The sequence below is a fragment of the Stigmatopora argus genome, chromosome 11, assembly GCF_051989625.1.
Source record: "Stigmatopora argus isolate UIUO_Sarg chromosome 11, RoL_Sarg_1.0, whole genome shotgun sequence".
In the NCBI taxonomy this organism is placed as follows: Eukaryota; Metazoa; Chordata; class Actinopteri; order Syngnathiformes; family Syngnathidae; genus Stigmatopora; species Stigmatopora argus.
Genome location: NC_135397.1, coordinates 4,912,908 through 4,931,360, shown reverse-complemented (window position 1 = coordinate 4,931,360; position 18,453 = coordinate 4,912,908). Strand labels below are relative to the sequence as shown.

Below are 18,453 nucleotides of genomic sequence, written 5' to 3'. Positions count from 1 at the left end.
GATATAATTAAAATGAAGAGTATAGATGTATATTAAATTTCCTGATTTTTCCCCCATTTAAATCAATAATTATAATTTTTGAATCCATTTTTTCTGTGTTTTTAGTTCAAAAATCATTTTGTAAAATCTGAAAATATATTTAAAAAAGCTAAAATAAACATTGTTTTAGATCTATAAAAAAACTGAATATTCAGGGCTTTTAATCCAGTTCTTTTAATCCATTTATAAAAAAAAATCTAAATATTATATCTAAAATGGTCCGGCCCACGTGAAATCAAGTTGACGTTAAAGCGGCCCCTTGAACCAACCCGAGTCTGACACCCTTGCTCTAGGTCAAATGTTCAATCAATCAATTTAATCTATCCACGGCAATTTGCACCAAATCCTTTATAGAACATGTTGGAAAATCCAATGTTTTACAAAAGAGCTTTCTTGCTAAAAAGTTCTGAGGCTGTCTTTAATTTAGAGTTGTGAATTTTAACCTTATTGATACTTGCCACACACTCACTGAAGATTTGCATTATGGATTCATGATTACATCAACACTCGTCTCATATTTCGTCAACTCCGTGTCCCTATCAGACCTTGTGTCCTATGTCTCGATGTGATCATTACGGTAATGATGTTCCACTCTATTAGCAAATTAAAATGAGCGTGCTTTCCTGCATCCTTTCAAGAACTGTTTTGACATTTTACCTTCAGATTTGATTAAAAATGTTGTATACTTTCCAGAGTAATATGGTTGGTTTAGGTTGATCACTCTGAGCCGTTATTACACTTTTCCTTGTATGGCAGTAATAAACACCTCAAGTCAGGACAAAAAGGGAGACATGTTAACGATATGAGAAAATCAATGTACGTCAGAAAGATGCATAGTTGAGCCTCTATGAAGATATATTGGGAATGCAATCGATGTTTCAAAATGCAGATGAGTCTTCTGACAAGGAACCATGATGGACAATATTTTTGTCGATACTAAATTGCAATGGAGCCTTAGTTTTTGTATGCAAAGTTTTCAATAGAAATTGGGGTCTTGGTGTGGTTTTCCCAGGAATTGTTTGACTTTGGGATGAGCAAGTGGCTATAAAGTGATGATTCTTTTGAATGTGAAGTTATAATAATAGCCCAAATAAGTATTTCTGTCTCACATTTTGTAGTCTTCTAGAACACACGAAACAGAACTTAGCAGTGAATCGATGCCAAAGCATTAAGAAGAGATACAATGTCATTTTAACATAGCTTTACGATGGTAAAATGTTTATCCAAAGTACAGACGTCAGCGTAGATAGTAAACCTTGAAAGTGTCACATTGAAAGTGCAAATGGAAACCAATTTTATGGGGCCAGAGAGGTTAAATAAACACGTATAGATGATTAATGTTTAATGTGAGAAGGCAAGTGCGTTTGGATGACTGGGATTTTCAAAACATCAACATTTGTTTTCTGACAAATAGATGTTACCGTGCCTGTCACGGTGACCGTCTTGAGACTTTGACAATATAGACGACCTTTAATCTTTAAAATTGAAAACTAATTCATGGTAAAATGTTCTCATCTTTACCAATTACAACAATAACACAGTGCTAGCAGGCCTCTGTGGTTTCCCTTGTTCATATTCAGAGTAAATGAATCCTATTTCTTTAGAATATATTCAGTCTTTCTCTCCAAGCAGCTAGCTCAAAGTCTACACTCACAACATTACTCTTTGAATCATTAACCATTAAATCCAACTGGCTTAATTAACAGCAAGAAAGTTCCTTCATAGTGATCGGGTTATTTTATGCCCTTTGTTAAGAAAAAAGATCAAAATTAGTGAATACAAATCAGCACATGTTTTAGTCTCACAATAACGCATTTCCACGTGGTTGACTACATAAATGAACGAAGTGACTTCAATTCTTACTACATATGTGATACATAATTCCATTAGTTGTAACTTCAGGGAGATGATTCACCTCATTACAGACAGTTTAGCAGCAAAGCATATCTGCATGTTTTCTCGTGAACCTGTCATCCAACATCTAAGCCAGAAGAGTAAACAATATTGTATAGAATATATTGTTAAAAACCGCTCTGATTAACAAATTCAAGCAAGGAATTAAAATTCATGCTTTAGCCTACTCTTCCTTTCAGACTTGTCTTAATTTTTCTTTGCTAGGTTTTAAAGTAGAAATGTAAATAAACTGAAACAGAATTCAAGCTACCTGTTTTGGGGCTTCAAATTCAACAAAAATTTGTTTTGACTGTGTTATAGGACAGCTGTGTATTTAGTTAATATTTTTGATCATTTTTACTGGCCCTGCCTATAGGTTTGAAGCATGACAAAGCATATTTGTGAGACTATATACTTGTTTGTTTAGAATCCAATTGCATTCCCTGGTTACTTGCAATGACATACCGACTTTGGCAAGCAAGTTCTCTGGGTACGTGTTATCTTTCAGGAAAGAAATAAGTATGCATACATGTGTGACCTAAACTGTGTCAATCTGTGGTGGTTTACATTCCACTCACATATCTATTTGCCTTTTCCATCAAGGGTAGAAGACTAGGGATTTTAAATCGAGGTGTTTTTCCCCTTGCAGTGTTCCTGTTCTTTTGTCTGTGTGTGTTTTTTGGGGGAGACAATGCTGCTCTGCATGAGTCCCTGGGGCCTTCATCCACTCCCTTTGAATGTGGTTCCAACTAGCAGGCCTTAGACTCCTACAAGCCCACCTCTCTGGCTTTGCACATTTTCCAGGAGCCACTGCCTCCATATTGGATTGACAAGCTCTCCTCACTTAAAATGTTTGCGATCCTTACCGCCAAAGCAAGCCCCGCTGAAACAAGATTGAGCCTTTTCATAGCTTTCAAGCGAAAGGAAAAAAACAACAACAACAACCTGACTCATCATACACACTTCGGCACCATCAGGCGTGCTGAAATGAAAGAAAATAACATCCTTCTGGAAAATGTGTTCAGGCCGAAGGATATTTGTGGGATGAAGCAGGAGTGATATTTAACATGTGTTGCTTCCTTTTTGCTGCCAAGAGGAAATGAAATGAAATGCTAGTCCTTATGAGGGTAAATGTTTATTTTTTTTTTTTCCTTGGGCAAACTGAAGCCTAAATGAAAATAATGTTTCATCAAATATATGCTATAAATGGGGATATGATGGCATATTTTCTGATGTGAATGATCGAGTCAAGCAAAATATGAATCAAATACCAATAAGCTTAATAGCGCAGTCCATCACTGATGATGAGCTCACCACCACAAACAACTTGAGCTCAGTGATGGACTTTATTTTTTATCCAATTGAATCAGGCCATCTTGTCTATCTCGTTAATTGGTGTTTTTTTTTTACCTTCTGCAATTTAATCAAATCAGTAGCCTTTGTAGAATTTTTTTCAATTATCAGAACACAACCAAATCTTTCTCTTAGTTGTAAGCTCTGCCATCCGAACCAGTACAAGAAGAGGAAATAATTATCATTTCATAGGTTCTCTTTCTGTCTATAGGGAAGAAAATGTGAGAGACTGATAGCATATCTGTGTGATTTATTCAACACAAAGGAGCCACAGAAATCATGCTGACAAAGGCCTGTTAGAACCGGCCCGCAGCAGTCGAGCCGTCCTTGTTAATCAAGAAGATCAAAGGTCACATTGGCAATTATCAATTCTGAAAGCACGCGATAACAAACTATCCTTCCCATCAATCATCTTTCTTTCTCTGGCCTCCCAAATTTACCATGCATCAAGGATTTGAAGGCGTACCTTTAAAAAAAAATGACATTCTTATGAACCCCTAGAAAAGCGCTGCTTTGCCATTAATAATGGAGATGACTGGGAGTTAACCCAGTAATTCAGTGATTGGTTGTAACGTGCTTGTGGCTCCCTCAACTCCTGCCAAATCAATCACGAAGGTGCTTATCGGTCTCCGTCGCCTTCAAGGTGCTTTTAACCCTTTCATGGATGTGCTGCTATAAAATGCATGTGATTAATAACACACATCAACAAAATTGCATTAATTATGAAGTGTGTGAAGAAATGGCATTCCATAGTGGAGTTTTTATTGCTACCTTCTTAAACCACAGTCTTTCTTGTAATAGAGGTTTTATATCGACATCCCCTGAAGCTGCACTGAACACTTTGCAGAATGTCACACGGAGACATTTTATTATCATAAGTGCGGCTTGCTCATTCTGACTGTATGGGCTGTATTTTTCTTTGTACTGGTGTGGAAGCGCTCCTTCACCAGAAAAAAAAAGCCTCAAATACTCGTACGCTGCTAACTGGCAGGGCTTTTGCAGCTCTCTGGACAACCTAGAGATACAGCTAATTAAAATTTCCATGATAAAATAATTAGCCTCCGTGGCAGACAATGAAGAGTGAAATTCTTTGGTAATCACCCATATTAGCTGATAAGAAACTTCTCAGGCGTCTCACGATTTGCTGTCAAAGGACAAGCACAACTCTGTTACTAATTTTCACTCCAAGATACACCTCTAATTTCATAAGTGAGACATCACAGTGAGCACATGATCCATTTGGAATTCTACGTGTTTTAAGGGGTTCAAATACGGGGTTCAATTTATTTTATCCATCCATCGGTTTTCTATAGTGCTTATCCTAATTAAGGTGAGGGTAGTATTGCTATGTATTTAAATTGCCAGATTAATTCATTATGGAGAGGCATAGTAGGATTTGAATTTAAATGAGCAGAGAACATAAGTGTGACAAGAAGTAATTGTGGTCAGTGACGACAGAGAATAGCTCTTTATTTATTTCTGATGTGGAAAAATATCTTGCGTTTGAACAAGCAAACAATCAAAGAGGACCGGGGCAGTGGTCATCTGATTGTCTGGTTGTCATGGCAATGCCAGAGCTATTATTCATCTCACAGAAAGAGGGCATCTCGCTGAAATTAAATTCAACCTCGTATACAAGGAGTCCTCGGGTTGCAATGTCCTCGACCTACGACGTTTCGACTTTACGACTGCGTTTCACAGTTCCGTCAGTAAATTGTATGAGGCCTTGAGAGCAGCTTTTGCTGCTGGTCCCTTTTTATAACTACTCTTGATTATAGATTTAAGTACAAATGTAGACATTTTTAACTTTTTCAGGTCCTTGTATCTGTTGTTCATTTCGACTAAAATTAGAACACATCAGTCACTATTTAGTGTCCTCTTGAGCCATGATTGTGCGTGTCGTGATTTATTCATGTGTTTAATTTTTTTATCCCTCTCTCTGACCTTGAGTATATATGGTTGTTGATTTAAATTCCACAATAGCTCCTCTGTATAATAAAGATTAATGTTTAGAGATTAGGCTCCTGCATTGCAGAGTGGGAGAGGGGAGGTTACGCAAAAGCAACGATATACAGTATTGCAAAAGGGTAAGAATGATTTAACGTGTTAAAAGTGGATAAACATGAATGGATACATGGGAAAATATTTAGTACACATTAAAGGCAATGACAGGATACATATCATTAAGTATAGTAAGGCTTCTTTTCACCATTTACTGATAGCAATTTAGAATCGAAATGAAAAGACTATCATTTCTTAAGGAAAAGATGGAAATTGTCGTTTTCATGAATCAGAAATGATTTTTTTTATTGCGGCCAGACATCTGTTTACGTTGAAAACATTGCCATAATGTGGGGATTCAGTGATTGTGTGCTGGGTCAGATTAGATCAGATCCACAACACATCGGCAGTAATTGGAATTTAACATGGGTGAGCTCTTTAAACTTCTTCAGATTTGTATATGCTATCGAATCAGAGAAGATTGGAATTGGTATGCCTTAGGATTTTGTTACATCTTCATTTAGATGACATTGTCTGTGACAGTTAGGGGAAAAAAAATAAACCCAAGTGGAGGTCTGTATTATAAAGCATTCTTGTTTACTTTTCTCTAAGATCTAATTGCTCACAATCATGCACACAATTAGCACTTGTGAGTCTGTGGGTCTGTTCGAGGAGCAGTTGCCTGGATCAACCTGTCTACTGTAATGAGGCAGCCTGAAAACTGCCTTCACAAGGGCCTCCCTGCATCGGCACTGCCTCTTGTGATATTTGTTGCCAGAGTCTGAAGTGGCTATTCTATCTGGGCTAGGAGGTTTTTGGGGACTATTGCTACACTGGACAACATACATTTTCGCTAGTTTATATAGTCCCAGTCACCTTTGTGACTTGTTACATCTAGACGGCTTCATTAACAATTACTCAACACAAGTCTAATCCCTGCTGCTGCCATTTATTTGGACTTTTTCCGATGTGTGCCTACGCTTTTAGAGTGGGTAGTGCGTTTTGACAGATTTACCTCAAGAGCTAATTTTAATTTACTCTCACTTCCTTTGAGAATGTGAGTATTATAATGTTTTTTTTTGTTTTAGTTTTTTTTTTTACAACCATATACCAAATCAACAGTGTGGTTATAGTTTGTGTACCCTTGTAGTCGATTAATCCTCACACTATTGATTTCAACCTGCCAGGGTACCTCGGAGACACTTTTGCAGCCAAAGAGTGAAATACAAAGCTAATTTCCAATAAACATCCGCTTTAAACCATTTTATATTACGTCTGTAAAGTTGAAAGATGGCAGATTTCACGCTTGTCTCAAAGCGATTAAAGACTTACTTTCAAATTGCCATCAAAGCAAAACAGCCCATCTCAGCCAGTCACTATTGAATGAATCTCCATGGCGACACTCAGAGGAGAGTACAAATTCCCTTGTTGACCGGTGCGATGAAATTAAGGTAATTAATATATGATGTCCCCCACATGAGCCAACAAAGTCACCTCCATCTTTATGGAGCCACTTTGGTCTCTTCATGATCTCATTGATTCGAGGGTTGACCTTTTCAAAACAACCATCAAAGTGCGTAAGTGCGAATAAGACGCCGTGAGCAGGATGTGAAGAATGATTGACAGAGTATCTTTCAATAGATTAGATTAGATAATTTAGTTCATCCCGTATTTGGGAAATTTCACTGTCACAGTAGCAAGAGGGTGAGAATACAGACAGGGAAAGTCATCTTAGACATAAATAAATAGGTAATAAATAAGTTAATTAATAAATAAATAAGCATGTTGCTGAATATATATATATATATGTGTGTGTATGTGTGTATGTGTGTATATGTGTGTATATGTGTGTATATGTGCGTATATGTGTGTATATGTGTGTGTATATGTGTGTGTATATGTGTGTGTATATGTGTGTGTATATGTGTGTGTATATGTGTGTGTATATATGTGTGTATATATGTGTGTATATATGTGTGTATATATGTGTGTATATATGTGTGTATATATGTGTGTATATATGTGTGTATATATGTGTGTATATATGTGTGTATATATATATGTGTATATATATATACGTGTATATATACGTGTATATATGTGTATATATATACGTGTATATATACGTGTATATATATGTGTATATATATGTGTATATATATGTGTATATATGTGTGTGTGTGTGTATGTGTGTATATGTGTATATTTGTGTGTATATATGTGTATATATGTGTGTGTATGTGTGTATGTGTGTATGTGTGTATGTGTGTATGTGTGTATGTGTGTATGTGTGTATGTGTGTATATATGTGTATATATGTGTATATATATCTGTATATATGTGTATATGTGTGTGTATATATGTGTATATACATGTGTATATATGTGTGTATATATGTGTATATATACATACTTATGTATATATACATATATATGTATATGTATATATATATATATATATATATATATATATATATATATATATATATATATATATATATATATATACATACATATATATACACATATGGTAGTCAGCCAATCAAGAAAACTAGTTGTCCCACAATGTACATTGAACAACAGCTCGCCAGGGCTGTTTAGGGACATTTTTGAAAAACCTTGAAGATGAATGATGGCTTTTCTGATGTTACAAGACCTCCCTGGAGATGTGACCTTTGGTATTCCAAAGAGGAGCTTTTGATTGGAGCTTCTTACCAACCCACCCAGCCTCGCTGCGTGAATAAAAGTGTGATATATTAATGGGGCAATCTCTGGTGCACATCTCTGAGGGAGATAGTTAGGAACAACACAAAAAGGTCCCATTATTCCCTCTTGAGGCTTGTGCAGGTGTGTTAATACGGTATTGGAGCTGTCTGAAGCACTCATGCTTGCACGCTAAATGAATAGGTCCCTCTCTCTTCTGTCTTTGATGACAAGCCCGACTCCCTCCCCTCTCTCGCTTCATCTCAGTCATGCAGAAATCTCGTCACGCCGCTACTCCAGCCAGGTCCCCGGCATCAGAATGACCCATCGGTCTGCAGTGTGTTACGAGAGCAGCCAATCTGCTAGGAGGATGATAAATGATGACCAAGAGTTTGCTACTGCTGTGCTTGTCAGAGTAGATTTGGGATGGGGAGGGATGATGAGCTTTCTACACCCAAGCCTGGCTTGGGCTCATAGCAGGGCACAGGCGCAAAGTGATCTAGTGCCACCAATTAATGTGCGTCTTGTTTCATGTCCAATAACCACAAAAGCACTCTCCCCACATGGACTGTATACCAGGCACGGTCATTTGTAGCAGCATTGTAGTAGTTGAAGTCACATTCCCCAGAAGTGGCCGAGTAGGCTGTGATTAACATCCTTATTCCGAAGCGGCCCGAAAATTACATTTGGGCGGCTTTTATACATGATGTCACACAGAACCTTTGCATATCGCCTCATAATGGGCTCAGTGAGTATTTGGTGGTTAACACCCAGTGGATCTTGGTTTTTCTTGGACTATAATTTGTTCTTTTTCTTGTCTCGATACATGGAAGGGTGATGAATACAGTTTCATACAATACATATATACTGTTGTGTAGATTACAATGTCACTTTGCCGTTGTCGGTCTTTTCGAAGAGTGAGTTTTCCTACGTAGTTTTGGCATTAGCATAGAATGATTAACCTTTATTTATATACATTTACATACATAAACATGTACTTTTATGAGATGACGATCGCAGATTGTATTTCGCCCAACCTTTAGAAGTGACGACATTGTAATACAAATAGCGACCACCTGGGTATTATGTTTGTATGAGTATTGTCCAAACATTTGTAGGTTTTGTGGATGAATTCGTGAAAGTCGTAATCGAAATTGCACATCATCTGCAATGGGAGTTAATGGTTGGTGCGTAATTTCACCCCAATTGGTTCGTATAATTTTTACAGTTATGTGACAGTTAAATTCCAAAAGCATGATGCATGTAGTCAGCTCATTTTAGTCTCCCTATAGAAATGTTGAGTCTGTCACGTCAATTATAATCCTAATTTAAAATAAGATTTTCTTCAAATTTAAAACAATTTAATATGCCAACAAACAATTTACTTGGCCATTTAGTAAAGGTTTATAGTGGTTCAATTCTGGCCTTGCAATTGATTATTTTCAATTACTTTCCCTCCACAGAACCCCTGGACATTTTCTACATTAGCCTATTGAGTTATGTGTGAATTTTAATGTAACGAGCAACTAATTGCACAATGGCTCAGCGTTTCCATTTTGACAGCTCTGATAACATTGTCCATGGAAACAAAAGGTTCTGTTTGCACGTAAATGAGTCAAACTATCAAGATGTGACAAGTTTTGCCATATGCAAGCATTACCAAACCTATTCATAGAGGGAAGCAATCAGAGCATAATAATTTCCTGTGAACAAATCATACGAGTGATATATTTCTTTTCATTTTGCTCTCAGTCAGGCAGCTACTTCTCTCTATTTCTTCTCTCCATGACGTGGGTGCATTTGTCTGTGTAAGCAGCAGCCATCTGGACAACATGCTTAACAGCAGAGGGTGCCAAAGCTATTCAGGATTCCCAGGCGTTGGATTTGCTTACTTTAAACCGCACACAATTGCATTTCCCTTTCATGATTTAAAGAAAATGACATTTGTTCTGGCAGAATACCTAATAAAGACCTCATTTATTAAGGCTCCCTAAATGTAAGTGATTCCCACCAGATGAACCATCACTACAGCATCACATCATCCCTGCGAATTGTTCTCGATTAGCATTTTCATTCGTGTCACACCCAGGTGCCAGAAAAGCAGACACTAGTCATCTGCAGGCTTTGCATTTTACTTCTTACTATCAGATTTTAGCACAGAGGTTACAATAACTGGTTCAATTAAACATGGCCAAGCCACAAACCTCGTCATTGTGACATAAACGGTCAATCCGGAAACAAACTGAATCTCTGAAGCTGATCTTGGAAAAACTGTATATCATGTGTTCTCGCAATTGTGTGTCTGTATTAAGTCCGCTGAGTCTTTTAAGAGAAATGACATTGAAAAATAATGAAGTTATGGTAAGTAACAATGGGTGGCGAGGAACAAAAAAGCCACCCAAAAATGTTCTTATAATAAAAGGTGTTCTCGCCAATGAAAGAAATGTTATGCTTTATGGAAATTATTCTCTAAAGATGTAATTGGCGTTTTTGAAAAACCCATTTGCAGAAATGAGCTATGGCAGTGGTAGCAATACTGAATGTCTACAAAAAAAGATGTTTTTCTTTAAATTAGTAAAGCCAGACATTTGAACAGAGATGTTTATACTTTTTATTTCTGCTGTATTGGGCTTTATTTGTGGTTTCAGGAAACTCAGCTCAGTTGCAATATCTCCCAATGGTGCTTCCTATCTTCTCAGGGACATTCCTAGCCCAGTTTTAAATTACTGCTGTTGCTCTTAATGTTCATTTTTTCTCTCTCTGACCTTTAAACCACAGGGGTCTCTCTCCCAGGACTCACAAGTTGGCATTGCAAATAGAGTGCATTACATGCTGTAGGTAGAGAGCCAAGATATCCAGTTGAATGATCTTGGAATTTGCCATGAACAGATAGTTATTTACTTCCTAATGCTGAATGCGTTTGAGAAGCAGAAAACCAACAAGAGCTGGAGAGACGGTCGCCTGATATGTTTGGTGTGGATTATCTCAAATCTTATTTTTGTACCTTCTCTGTCATTGTAGTTAAAACCCATCAGACAATTCACCAGTTTCAAAATAAGCTGCAAGTTACGAAGTGCCAAATGGATCTTGACCAAAATGTGCATCTGGCCATGAAAACAGAAATTGAAGTCTGTCAAATTCTGACATAAAAACGGTAAGAATGTTTTCAATTTTAAAAATTCTATCATCAATGCAAACCATATATCGATCTGTATGGTACTTGGACGTTTGGTCGCCCGGAAGGTTATTGATAATTACCATTTAAAATTGTTGCTCAAATTCCCTAAATAGAAACTGCGAATTATTCAGTCATACTTAATGCCCTAGTAATTATTAGGCTAAAGAAAAGCTCCAAATTTCCCGTACTTTTATTGTGTTTTGTTGGAGAACTTGTTAAGACCCTGATTGATGTCCCTTCCTAAGGGGACAACTCATGTACATACAAACTCTTATACACTCACACGTCTGTCAGTGAAACTGCTCAGGGCCATTGTTGGCTTTGATTGATGCGTAGACCGTGTTGTTTTACCTTGTTTTGTCGCCGGACTTTTGGTCGCCGGACTTTTGGTCGCCGGTTGTTTGGGTTCGGGCGACCAAACGTCCGCGACCAAACGTCTGCGACCAAACGTCCGGTCACAGATCTGTATGATAGAATATGTACACTTTGTGCTCTTGAAACCACAGGCAGTGACTCCCTTAAAATCCCACACAATTAAAGTATCAGGAGCAAAGAAGACCAATTAACCGGCTGCTCCTGCTCAGATTGTCAAGATTCAAATAAACATTTTGGCCAGAGTGAAGTGACAGCTGTAGGGCATGTTTGCCATGGTCATCTAAAAGATGATGATTGCTCTCCCCTCTTTTTCACTGGAGTTTAAAGCTTGTAGAATATTTATTCATAAGCTTCCAAAAGATGTGTGAACTTGCAAATCAGGCAAAGCACACAAAAGGGGGTCGTAAACACAGAGCTTTTGCCCCAGAAGCGAAATTGTGCTAGTTACAGTTCAAGGTCAACACAATTTAAAAAATGAAAATAAAGAATCAGTAATCCTAGATCATAGATTTCCAGTGAACTTCTTTCCACATGATCAACTTTTGTTCAATGCCATTTAAAAATATGTATATATGTTTTAGATTCACAGATGAATCCCTTTCCAGTAATATACAGTGCAAAGCTCTCTCCACTTCACATATTGTTGCATCTAGCACGGCCTGCAGTGATGGCCAGTCAAATTGGATTAAGCTGAGGTGGCTTGGGGCTTTTCGGCAGCTGCTGCTGTTTGATATGAGCTTTAGGTGTGCCGCAAGTGTTCACTTGGCTTGCCTTAAAGGACTCACAGATACACATTAATATTTTATGTGACACTACATGCCGCGGTGCCAAAGAGTGATTGGCCGTACAAGAAAGGGAGCATTAGAATGTCTGATGACTAAGTCGCCCATAATGTAAGACCCTTCAAGAGTATACAGTGATGAAATTAATTTCCTTCTATCTGACTCATGACCGTCAGTATGAGTGTTACTATCTATTCTTAGAAAATATATACCGAAAAAGGTTGTGTAAATCGTATCGTGACAATAATTGTTTTAGTTACTTGTTCCAAGTGTCTGTAAAATGTCTTAAGGGTAACAATTAATTAGATTTTCTTGACACATATTGAGCTCGTACGTATTTAACACTACTGGTTTGTCCCTTTATTTGTAATTAATGGTCAAAACAAGGCTTCCTTTACTCACCAGTGCATCAGAAAAGATGTGAAAGTAGAAATACAGTGGCATTTAAAAGTTAATGCATAAGATGGATAGGCATGATAATACCCTACGACTACAAAAAACAAACCACACACAAACATCCACAATAATGAACGTTTCGGAGTAAAAAGTTTGCATAACTGCTCAATGTGTGACAAAGCTGGACTTCCTGAAGGAAACTCAGACAAGCTCAGGCAGAACGTTTAACACTGAAAATTACGGCAGACAGTAACCGCGTGAGGCACCGTGTCGCAATTTTACAGACCAATTTACAAAACCATCTTTTTATTCTCTGCCTCATTTTTATTGCAGTTGCATATTTTATAACGCTTTGGGCATTCGTGCATAAATCTTAAGCGGAAGCAATAAGAAGCACAGCAAATCCCTGCATGTCACTGATAAGTCTTAACTCCGATAGGGATCACACGGCATTGGAGTCTCTTGGATCAATAGGAGTGAATGTTCAGCCTGCACATGACTACCTATCATTAAGACAGAAATACTGTCCTATGAATGACAATATTGATCTGCCAGCCCTAAATGACTACACAACAGGAGACACTATGACTAACAGATGGCATAATTGCAGAACATACAGTTAAACAAGACCACATATTAAAAATATTGTGTAAAATTACCTTAAGTCAGTAGGATGTTGTTGTATTTCTGTGCAAATACAGTATGACACTATTAGATGCAGAATTAATGAACCATTGTTGGTCGCCCGTTGTCCCGGTGGGGGCGACCAAAAGACCGGCGACCAATCGACCGCACACCGAGCAGAAGTATTATGGAAAAAAATCATCAGAATAAATTCTGTATGATGAGAAAGTGTCTGAAAACCGTCGACCATTGGTGGATATGTTGTAGATAACTTTAATGTAATATCGAAAAGTTAAATCTTTGTAAAATGTTGTTTTAAAATGATACATATGTAGATATAGATACACCGAAAAAGGCTTTGATTTATTTTGTGGGCAAAAACTCAAATAATTTCAGTTTCCAGGTCTTATTTTTAAATTAGTCTTGCATGGCATACACCCTAAAAAGATCTAGAAGTCCAAAAAAAAAAAAAAAGGCACGTGATGCATCAAATATGGAAGGAGGGCAGCTGCTATGAGCACCAGAAAGCCTGCGGCAGATGTTTGGCTGAATTTTGGATTAAAAACTAGGAACAGTGTAAAGAGATGAGAAGGTGGTTATGGGGGGCAACAAAAATGATAGTCATTCGCAGCTTCATTGAAGCGCCGTGCTTCATCAAAATTTCAATTACACCCCAGCAATTGGTCACTGGGCATCTGTTGGGTTGAAGCCCTTGGTTCAAATATGACTATAAACTGCAGGTCTCCATTACTGTGACATATTTTAACCATACAAATAGGAACAGAGGGGATTTTGGGTCAAAGCTGATCGTTTTCGATCAGTCAGTAAAAAAAAAATGTTGACCCAAATTATTTTTTTGAACTGGAGAAGTGCAAGGGAGCATCTGCTTGCTGTTCTAAGCCTTGGGTCCTCCTCATGACATGACTAATTGCAGTGGGTCGTTTACATTTAATTATCCACTTCAATGCGTAGCTCAGTGGCGAAGGACTGCACATCTTTTACACGACATCTGTAACAAGTATTCTTTTTTTATACATTTTTATGTTTCATTAATTCTTAAAAATGACTCACTGTAATTTATTCCATGAAAAGTATATGTTAAACATGAATAATTAACATGGAGATGTAATGCACATGAACTTGCTAGAAGGATGAATGAATCCTTGGATTCACAGCCTGCAGTATTTGCAGGGCACACATCAAGGACGCCACATTTTCATTAGAAATGCATTTTATCAGCGGCTTAAAACGTGAGCACAGAATCTTAAATATAGATCGTGTGTGTTATGATCACTGAAAACAGCATTTTAATGCTCAAAATGTCATTTTTATCCCAATGAAGGAATGCATTTCCATCTATTATGTCAGTAATGCTTTATATACATATTAGACTTCAGCGTTTATGTTTCCACACAACGTTTGTGGTGCACATGCGAACAAGACGTTAAATGCCGTTGCACAAATCTATCTAGCCATCTAGAATATTTGGCAACTGAAATGCTTAGTCACAGAATGAAGTCATCTGTCGAATTTCAGTTTCGTTTATTTTCCACAGTCAGGCTGGCTTGCCAGGCTAGCTGTGATGGCCTCGTTAGCTCTGTTTTTTTTAAAGTAGTAATTTTACTCCAATTTTTCAAGTGGAAAACTTTGGCAAATGTTGCCATCATTCCATTCTTTGGGACATAAGGCACAAAGGCAAACTCAATGCGAGTATTGAATTTTAGGACTCACAAAGCATGAAATGCAACTATGACAACGACAACAAAACAGCAATAACAACATATATAAATCATATGAATGAATGTGTGTTACGCCATGGAATTCTGCCTCGGTGCAATTAAGTTTTGCGTGCATGCATGTATCGTACTTAAATATAATATAACTGACTGTACTTGCTAATGTGAATGTGACAGAATAGTCAAGCGAATCAAACTGTGTGTGTGTTTTTCTTTCCATATAAAAAAAGGTTTGTAATTCTTGCTGAGGTAAGTATGATGAGCATGTTTACAAGCCTGAAGGTTTTCACTGTTTGAATGCTTGGTGCTATGTGAAAGCGTTCACCATGAAATTGACAAACATTGATGACGCAACAAAGGCACATTTATGGGAAGTGTTCGCTTCAATTTAAGATCTGATGACACCCTTTACTCTTTTAAATAATCATGATGGATACAGTTGGCTTTCTCAATCTGATGTTATCAATTGCTCGAAGTGAATGTTTGTATAGAAGGGAAAAATAAATATTTTTGTCTTCTGTTGGTGGAAAAATGTGAAACTATGACTGCAAGATTGCATCAACTATGAATGACATTTTTCACACAAATTTCATTTAATGAACGTATGCACTGAAAAGGATACAATTTAAAAATCCAATTTTATCCCCTTCTTCGGAAGTGCATGTCTTACTCTAAATGAGATTATACTTTTAAAATAAAGTGGGGCCAAAATTGCAATCAATACAATTGCCGACTCAGATTTGACTTGTCACTAGAAAATAGAATGCAATGCACATAATGTCAGTCCACACTAATGACTTTTGACAAGGGAGATTGATCTTTAGGGAAGATCAATTTATATTAATGTGGTCGGTGCTACTTCAATATATATTAATGTAGGGTATACATTTCCATTTTGTATGCAGAGGTACTGTATCTTCTAAGCATTCTTTTTTGCATTTAATGGAGCCTGTGTTAAATTTTTATTAACCTTGCAGCAATCGATATGGAACATAGAAACTCACCATAGTTTTATTTTGCTCTGTTTTCATGACATGTTCTTTTTCAGGTCAGAGGAAGTTAAAAATCCAATAATTTTATTAAATAATAAAAAATTCTGAGTTTAAACAGTCATCCCTAAAAACAAAGTGGTATTATTTACTATAAGGAAGTAGATATTGCCCAAAAAATTCTATCCTATATTATCACACCATCTGTATGACTGAAAACCTCTACCTCAAGCCTTACGTTAAAAGAAGGAATGCATCTCAAATAAGGTTGGTCTTGAGCAAATAACAGCTTTAGATAAGTCACCACTGGAATATTTCAGAGTATGTGATGTCTGCTTCTGATACTCTCAAAGTATACCACAAGCTTATTTCCACTTATTTCCATTGACACATATGCTGAGTGCTATGTTTGACTGCAACTGAACAGCCAGACCGAGGCTGCACATCATTAAGGCTGCATAAAATGCTGCACAGAAAGATGGAAATCAAATTGGGCTGCTGCCAAGCCTTTCTCGTGCCTCCCCATGAAATACACATGGTTTTGCAGAAATGAATTTTGAAGCAGCAAGCACAAGCTATCGTTACCGCTCACCCTCACGAGAGTTGTGAGGTTGCTGGAGCCTATCCCATCTGACTTTGGGCAGCGGGCATGGTACACCCCGGACTGGTTTGCCAGCTGGACAGGGCATAAATAGCAACCAGCCGCTCACACATGCGTGTAAGGACCGGAAAATGTAAATTAACTGAGATGTTTAGGATTTTGTAAACATGTCGGAACTGTTGCTTGTCTTTTCCCTAAATATGATGGTTTAAAAGTAAGAATCGGAGTTGGGATCACTTGCATTTGTACTTTGAAATTGCATTAATTTCAAATGGCTTTCAATTTAGAATAAGAAAGCCGCCATTCAAATTGTACGGACTCGAGCGATATAATATTGTTTGAGGCTGGCAACTACAAGAGATGAATAACCAACTCGTGAGGCACAATATGTCCCATGGCTACAGTATATTACGAGTGGATACTAAGAATTATGATGCTATTTTATGGCACCAAATCATCCCAACATGCAGTGCCTCCTCATCATTTTTTTCAGTGTGGCAGAATGACAAAATCTCCCTGCATGAATACAAATAATGCTTGATGATCATGCAAACGAAGTGAAACATTCTTTATGAAAATGCAGTTTGTTTTGTAGCACAGTGAAATGTAACATACACATAAATTCTCTACATTACTTACAAAATTAGTTCATCTGTCAAGAATTGTTTAATTTACAGAAATAGTGTTTCCCTTACAATATATGATGCTCCTTTCTATAGTTGTATAGTATTTTATTGTGCATAGTGTATACGTGTATAATATCTATATTGCAGTAAAAAAAAATCTTTATTCATAATAGATCAGAACGTAGGAATTAGGTGAAAGCATATAATTTACTATAAACCTTGATTTGATGAATTCTGGAATCTGACAACATGAAAACTTATCCTGAATTTAATTTTGGGTTTTAGGCATGCTGTTGTTGTTGTCAAAGTTTCTCGCACAAATGTAGAAGACAAGTGTGAATGACTCATCGAGGAAGTTAAAACTACAAACTTTATCCTTAATACGTGGTCTAGACTTCAGACTCGGGATTGATAATGGCTGTTCAGAGTTAAAGAAAGGATTGTGGGAAAAACACTTCCATCAAAATCTCAGTGCCGCGCAATGATGCTGAATGATCCTTCGCAAGCTCGACTGGATAAAGTCAAACGTCCTGGTCATGGACATCAATCCTGTTTGTGGCTGTTATGCTGCAGGATGTTTTCTTGCTCTGCCGTTCAACAAAGCCCCTCACGGTGACTGCTTGGAAAAGGCCAAGCTGTTCTGCAGCTCGGGGGAGAACATCTGTCTTCCGCATGCACGCGCATATTTAGCAAGGACATGTGCAATTCATCGACATTAATGCTGTCGAATGTGGATCATCCAATTTTTGGACTTCTTAATCAACCCAATGAAGTCTTTAAAACCCCGAATGCGTCAGCGAAAACTCATTCATCCCAGGAACTATTCATCCCCACGCATTGTAAAACTTTTGCCATCATTAAGCAACATGAAATGTGGAGACATTGGCGCATCTACGCGCCTCACTTGCAAATGTAATGGCGTTGTCCATTGGCTGCTTGGACAACCATGAAAAATGATGCATGATCTTGCTTGTAAGCTGTCTCCATGTGGGTCAGCTGAAACATGGTTGCAGACCCCCGACTCAGCCCCTCTTGAGACAAACTGGTGGTTTATTCCAGATGTGTGCAGCTGGAGCTCATCGTTGCACAGGAATTGGCCACAGCTTCAGCTCGGTGGGCAAGACCCATCAAACTGAATGTGTTAACATCCTTTTTTTC

General features: G+C 37.5%; 1 protein-coding gene across 5 annotated transcripts in view; it reads left to right on the top strand.

The window, feature by feature from the left end:
• Positions 1 to 18,453, top strand: part of eys (eyes shut homolog) — a 201,395-nt gene that overhangs the window by 75,287 nt on the left and 107,655 nt on the right. For 4 of the 5 annotated variants that reach the window (XM_077612553.1, XM_077612552.1, XM_077612549.1 and 1 more), the window contains one exon: positions 11,010 to 11,142. The exons of the other annotated variant lie outside the window; for it this stretch is intronic. The gene's annotated coding sequence lies outside the window, so the exon portion shown is untranslated. The remainder of the gene's footprint in view (positions 1 to 11,009; positions 11,143 to 18,453) is intronic. 5 annotated transcript variants of the gene reach the window in all.